Source organism: Somniosus microcephalus, chromosome 1, assembly GCF_052327205.1.
Source record: "Somniosus microcephalus isolate GS21.2 chromosome 1, FLI_Smic_1.0, whole genome shotgun sequence".
Classification (NCBI taxonomy): domain Eukaryota; kingdom Metazoa; phylum Chordata; class Chondrichthyes; order Squaliformes; family Somniosidae; genus Somniosus; species Somniosus microcephalus.
In genome coordinates this window covers 124,411,715-124,419,182 of record NC_140987.1, presented here as the reverse complement: position 1 = coordinate 124,419,182, position 7,468 = coordinate 124,411,715, and the positions used below count along the sequence as shown (strand labels likewise).

General features: G+C 53.4%; 1 pseudogene; it reads right to left on the bottom strand.

Annotated features, from left to right (window-relative positions):
- Nucleotides 1–473: 473 nt before the first annotated feature.
- LOC147124344 (uncharacterized) overlaps nucleotides 474–7,468 on the bottom strand; it is a 32,463-nt pseudogene continuing 25,468 nt past the window's right edge.

Below are 7,468 nucleotides of genomic sequence, written 5' to 3'. Positions count from 1 at the left end.
TTGGGTGCACGGGCTCTTTAACTGGCTGCGCCACCCATTCAATTTTTTGCACACGTGCGGTTATTTCCTTTCTAAAGCCAGTGAGCAGCCTGCGTGGGACCTCCAGACCGCTGCGTGGCTGCGCAGCTTAATGGGAATATTGGTACCATCACTGGTGCTGTGAGGCAGAGACGCGCTAGCTCCTGATTAGTCTGATGGGGTGATTAGCTGATGGAACACCCTGCTCTGCCAACGGCAACCAACAAAATTGTGCCATGTGATGCAGTATTGTCATATCATGAAACCACTGTACAGGTTCTGTGACATTTTGAATGGCCTGAGGTAACAAGCCAGTGCCCTTCTCCTGTGTGCTGGGGTCGATGAAAGGCCAGCCCAACTCACTATGTGCTGCTCTGTCTGTTCAAATAGATTTTCTACCTTGCATTGCAAAATCCAGAACAGGAGGATCCTGCCACAGATGTGAAAGCTGCCTGTTATTCAATAACGCAGTGAATAGACTGAACCCCGTATCCGTTGTCTTTGGCATCCATTGTGTGCTTCCCTTCACCAGGCTTTTCATTACTGTTGTGGTTATCATTCTCTTCCTGCAAAATCTGTTAGTTTTGAATATGGAAGAATTATCTGTGGAGATATGAAGGAAGTGTTTTCAGTCATTGAGTTTTGTCGATGAACTGAAGGGAGAAGGTTTTCCTTTCCGCTGTGTCTGGGGAACACGCTGTTCGCAATTACAGTGAAGAGGAAAACTGGGTAATACCTGTTTTGTCATATCCCTGCCCCTACCAGGCAGCCTGGAATTTCCTGGGGAACTTTGATTGGGAGTAACTGGACCTCCGTCTGAATTAGATTAGTATTAGCATTAAAATAAGGTAGGAGGGAGTGTTCATGACCTAAAAACAGAAAATGCTGGAAATACTCAGCAGGTCAGGCAGCATCTGTAGCGAGAGAAAAACAGAGTTAATGGGGTCGATTTTAACTCGGGTGCGGGGAATTGTCGGGTTCCCCGAATTTAGTGTTTCCCACACGAATCTAAATGGGTCTGTGAGATTGATGCAATTTTAACTCAATTGACCAATTGATTTCCAATGTGTGGGAAGCCTTGGCAATTGAGTATTTCCGGTCAGAAAGTCGCAGAATATGACGTCATCATTGCTGCTGCGTTTAAGGTCCACAGCAAGCCTTGCTTCTTCTGCAGGCTTCCAAACTTTACCATTAAGATGGCACAGGAGCCTGCAGGAGCAACGGCCAGCAGGAGGACAAGAGCGGCCCCCAAATTTGATGAGGCTTCACTCCAGACATTGCTGGATGGTGCTAGGGCCCACAGGGAGGTCCTGTTCCCTTCTTCAGGGAAGAAGAGGCCTCCCAGTCAGACCAAGGCTGTGTGGCTACAGGTGGCTGCTGAAGTCAACTCCTTGGGGCTCACACGGTGCACCTGGATGCAGTGCAGGAAAAGATTCCATGACCTTCATCGCACTGGAAAAGTAAGTACTATATGAAGTTTCCATCACCCTCAATCTGATCCCCATTGCCTTTCCTCATCAGCACTCAGCTTTAGCAATCTCTTCCTCCACATCCCACTTGACACTCACATCCATGCACCCTTACCCATTCCCCCTCTCTCTATGCTCACATTCACATAACTATTCCACCATGCAGTCCCCACACTCCCTTTCACTCTGATGCTTTGAACACAACTGACAACACACAGGGAGGGCCCTTGGTCTTGCAACCTCACTCCATCTTTGTCTCCTTCTAAGTATCTATGCTATGCAATCTCTGCACTCACTCCTTCATTCTCACTCAACCTCCACTTGTCTCCCTCATTGCAGGAAAAGAGAGCTCACAACAGGAGAGCGCGAGCCAGGACAGGAGGAGGGCCACCCTCATTAGCCCAGCTCACCCCCTGGGAGGAAGCCGTCCTGGAGATTGTCGGGGCTGACAAGAGATGCGGAAGTTGAGGAAGGACAGACAGGTGTATCCCTGCAAGCTGGTGACAGAATAGTTTTCCATCTCTCATCATTGGCATTGCATGAGTCGCTGATAATGATTCTGAAGCTATATCATATGGACTTATGATCATCTGCAAAATGCAATGTGCATGTAACCTTGGCATCACATCTTTAACTTTTTCCTTGACTCCCCACAGGACCATTGAGAGCCCCCGTCCGCACTGTGCAGGAGGAAGAGCCTGAGCAGCCAGACTCCTCAGAGGAATCTGCAACCTCTGAGGGCGCAGCGGCAGCAGAAATAAGCGCACCCAGCACCGACACTCACACCTCAGTGGGACCTTCGGGACATAGAGTAGAGTTGTCACCTGGTGTATCACGGCTCACAAGTGAGCATCAGCAGATTGTGGAGACAGGGACAGCAGTGGAGAGTCCTCGTCGGAGGGCACAGGACTCTGCCAGCTCGGCTCAGCTGCATGTCGACCCTCTGCCTCTGGGTCCATCCATAAGATCAGAGGTGGTGGAACTCCATGCACAGATGCAGGAGTCTCTGGCAGGTTTTGTCTCCAGGGTCGCTGCGAGTGTGGAGTGTGATGAAATATTCCATTCATCACTCATCAGTATTTCTCTGCCTGTGACTGTGGTTGGTTTCAGTTTCATTTCCATTGTATTGCACTGTGTGTAGGGCTCCGCCCATACCTGGCTCCTATGTAAGCTGGCCCAGCCTGCAGCACATCCAGTACGGCAGACCTCTGGATGGAAGATACATTCTCCTCTGTGTGTTACCTTCTAAGTCAATAAAAGCCTTGTTTTGTTTCGCTAACATCGAGTCTCGGATTTATTGAGGCACATCAATTTTATTGACTTAATTTTCAACACAATGGATCCACTCTTGAAACCCGAACGTTTGGATTTGGACCAGCATGCTTCGGACGCATCGGCACGCTTCAGACACTGGTTTATGTGTATGGAATTCTTCCTGTACAATTCCGCAGCCGTCAAAGACGCTACGGACGCTGCGAGTATGAAACTCGGAATTCTGCGGAATTGGGTAAGCCACCGGGTTTACCCCCTCATTCAAGACGCTGACACGTACCCAGCCGCCTGCGACATCTTAAAGGCGCATTACCAGCAGCCTACGAATGAGGTGTATGCTAGGCATCTGCTCGCTACTCGCGCACAGCGACCTGGGGAATCGGTGGAGGAGTTCCTAGGCACCCTGAAAACGCTTGGCAAAGACTGCAAGTGCCAAGATGTAAAAGCCGCAGTGTACACTGACGAGCTTGTTCGCGATGCCTTTATCACAGGCCTCAGCTCCACTTACATCCGGCAGAGACTGCTGGAAAAAACGGGATTGGACCTGAAACAGGCTGCGGACACAGCACGATCCCTGGATGTGGCCCAGAGAAACTCGGACGCCTACTCTTCAGCCCACGCCGCCACGTGTGCACCAAGGGCGCCGCCATCTTGGAAGGCATCTTCCCCGCCCGGCAGCCCGACACCGTCGGGGCCCCGCTCTCCCCCCAGAAGCCCTACGACAGCCGCGACGCGTCGGGGACCCAACTGCTACTTCTGCGGGCAGCCGAAGCACACCAGAAACCTGTGCCCGGCGAAAGGCACCACCTGCTTTAAGTGCGGTAAGACGGGGCACTTCGGGAAGGTGTGCAGAGGGAACCCCGCCGGAAAACCTGCCACCGCCGCGTGTGCGTCGTGGGAGCGGCCATCTTGGACGCCATCTTGCCCGACCTTGTGGGGTCCGCCATCTTGTGAGCAGACAGCGTGGACGCCATCTTGTCTCGATCAGGGCCCTACAGTGGCATCGGTCACAGTGGACCAGACCAGGCCGCACCCGCTATCCAAATCAATGGTGGACATCGAGGTAAACGGGTGCAGGGTTAAATGTTTAATTGACAGTGGAAGCACGGAGAGTTTTATCCACCCTGAACTGGTACAACAACTCTCCCTAAAGGTGGTCCCTACTCGGGGTACCATCTCTATGGCTGATAAAACCCAGACATCGACCATTACGGGTTACTGCACGGTACAATTGTCCGTTAACGGAACTGTATACGATAATTTTAAAGTATTAATCATGAAGAATCTATGTGCGAGCGTGATCTTGGGCCTGGATTTCCAGTGCTACCACCAAAGCATCACGCTCAATTACGGTGGGTCCCAGCCGCCCCTCACAGTGTGCGGCCTGGCTACCCTGAAGGTAAAGCCGCCTTCGCTATTCGCGAACCTTACCCCTAACTGCTGGCCAATAGCGACCAAAAGCAGGAGGTACAGCTGGGAGGACAGGCGGTTTATCGCGACCGAGGTAGACAGGCTCCTGAAAGAGCGCATTATTGAACGCAGCAGTAGCCCATGGCGCGCCCAAGTGGTGATGGTAAGGGGTAGCGAGAAGAAACGGATAGTGATCGACTATAGCCAAACGATCAACAGGTACACCCAACTAGACGCCTACCCGTTACCCCGCATATCAGAAATGGTGAACCAAATCGCCCAATACCGGGTGTTCTCCACCATCGACCTCAAGTCAGCGTACCACCAGCTCCCTATCAGACCAGAGGACCGCCCGTACACCGCCTTCGAGGCGAACGGACGCCTCTACCAATTCCTCAGAGTCCCCTTTGGGGTGACGAATGGGGTCTCGGTCTTCCAGAGGGAGATGGACCGCATGGTCGATGACCACCACTTGCAGGCAACCTTCCCCTACCTCGACAACGTCACCATCTGCGGTCACAACCAGCAGGATCACGACTCGAACCTCGAGAGGTTCCTGAAAACCGCACAAAAACTCAACCTCACCTACAACGAGGACAAGTGCGTTTACAACACCACGCGCCTCTGCATACTAGGCAGCGTGGTGGAGAATGGGGAAATCGGACCAGACCTCGACCGATTGCGCCCCCTACGGGAGCTGCCCCTGCCCAACACTCCCAAAGCCCTGAAAAGGTGCCTGGGGTTATTTTCTTATTATTCCCAATGGGTCCCCAACTACTCCGACAAAGCCTGCCCCCTCTTGAAAGCATCCTCTTTTCCGCTCTCTGCTGAGGCCTATGCCGCCTTCAAAAGCATTAAGCAGGATATTGAGCGGGCCACGCGACAGGCAGTGGACGAGAACACTCCCTTTCAAGTGGAAAGTGATGCGTCTGATTATGCCTTGGCGGCCACCCTCAACCAGGCGGGGCGGCCCGTAGCTTTCTTCTCGAGGACCCTCCAAGGGCCCGAGATCAGACACTCCTCTGTAGAAAAGGAGGCCCAAGCCATCGTGGAGGCAGTGCGCCACTACCTAGCCGGCAAACGCTTCACCCTACTTACCGACCAGCGGTCGGTAGCGTTTATGTTCAATAATAAAGAGGGGGAAGATTAAAAATGATAAGATTCTTAGGTGGCGGATCGAGCTCTCCACCTTCGATTATGACATCATTTACCGGCCAGGGGCCCTTAACGAATCCCCCGATGCCCTCTCATGAGGGATGTGTGCCAGCGCCACCGGGGATCGGCTACAGACCCTCCACAATGACCTCTGCCACCCAGGGGTCACGTGGCTGTTCCACTTCATAAAGTCCCGCAACTTACCCTACTCGATTGAGGAAGTTCGGTCCCTGACCAGGAACTGTCGCACTTGCGCTGAGTGCAAGCCTCGGTTCTACCGCCCAGATAGAGCCCACTTAATCAAAGCTACACGGCCCTTTGAGCGGCTCAGCTTAGATTTCAAGGGCCCCCTCCCGTCCGTCGACCGCAATGTTTACTTCCTGAACATTGTGGATGAATACTCTCGTTTCCCATTCGCCTTCCCCTGCCCAGACATGACCAGCGCCACGGTCATTAAATGCCTCAACTGCCTGTTCGGTATGCCGAGCTACATCCATACGGATAGGGGGGCGTCCTTCATGAGTGAAGAGCTACGCCAGTACATGCTGTCCAGGGGGATCGCCACGAGCCGTACCACCAGCTACAACCCCCGGGGTAACGGTCAAGTGGAGCGAGAGAACGGGACAGTATAGAAAGCAGTCACTCTAGCTCTAAGGACCAAAGGCCTCCCTATCTCCCGCTGGCAGGAAGTCCTCCCAGATGTGCTCCATTCGATACGGTCGCTATTGTGTACTGCCACCAATGCCACGCCTCACGAGCGAATGTTTGTCTTTCCCCGGAAATCCACCTCTGGCGTATCCATGCCGTCATGGCTCTCCACCCCAGGTCCGGTATTCGTGCGAAGGCATGTGAGGGGCCACAAGACGGACCCTCTCGTGGAGTCAGTGCACCTACTCCACGCCAACCCCCAATACGCGTATGTCTGGCACGCCGACGGAAGGGAGGACACCGTGTCCATAAAAGACGTCGCCCCAGCCGGTAACGACAACAACCACGACAACAGCAGCAACAACGACCACAGCAACTCTTACCCACCCACTACTCTTTCATCACCCCCGGAAGAACATCGACCAATGGTACCCCCACCAACTACCCCTTCAACAACCCTGGCGGCACCCCCGGCAGAGACCCAGGAGGCCACCGGGGACACCCAGCTGACACCCGCGGCACCACAACAGCCACGTCGGTCGCAGAGGACTATCAAACCCCCGAACAGACTAAATCTATAGAAGGGGTGAATGTGATGAAATATTCCATTCATCACTCATCAGTATTTCTCTGCCTGTGACTGTGGTTGGTTTCAGTTTCATTTCCATTGTATTGTACTGTGTGTAGGGCTCCGCCCATACCTGGCTCCTATGTAAGCTGGCCCAGCCTGCAGCACATCCAGTACGGCAGACCTCTGGATGGAAGATACATTCTCCTCTGTGTGTTACCTTCTAAGTCAATAAAAGCCTTGTTTTGTTTCGCTAACATCGAGTCTCGGATTTATTGAGGCACATCATGGAGCGAATGGAGGAGTCCATAGCAAACATGAGCAGAGCCTTTGTGGAGTCAGTGGCGCATGAACGCATCACCACGGAAAGGATGGCTACCTACGTGGAAATGATTGCTGCCTCCATGGTAAGGCTGGCTACCGTAGAGGAGAGGATGGCTACGGTAGAGGAGAGGAGGGCTATGGTAGAGGAGAGGAGGGCTACGGCCATGGAGGAGGTTAGTTGCCAGGGTATGGAAAACATGGTGAGTGTTCAGAATAGAATGACATCTCTTGAGGAGTGATGGGCTTCTATTGAACAGAGAAACCAGACCTTCATGGAAGTCCTTCTGAGTAGGACTGCCATTGCAGATACAGGTCCCCATGGCCCCCATGATGTGCAGCAAGGTGCTCTCAAGCCACTTGCAGGCACTGAGGGGGACCTGACCCATGAGAGGGAGGCTGGTGGCAGACCTCAATGAAGTGGGGGTTCCTCTCCAAGCGCTCACACTTCCATGCCACTGCAGAGCCCTCGGTCAGAGCCCCGCCGGAGTCCACGCCCAACTGAGATAGACGTCGCAACTCCTGCACAGCCGCAGGAGCAGCAGACTGCTGACGAGCCCTCACAGGCTCGCCACCCCAGAGGACGCCCGCCAAAGGTGTCGAGACA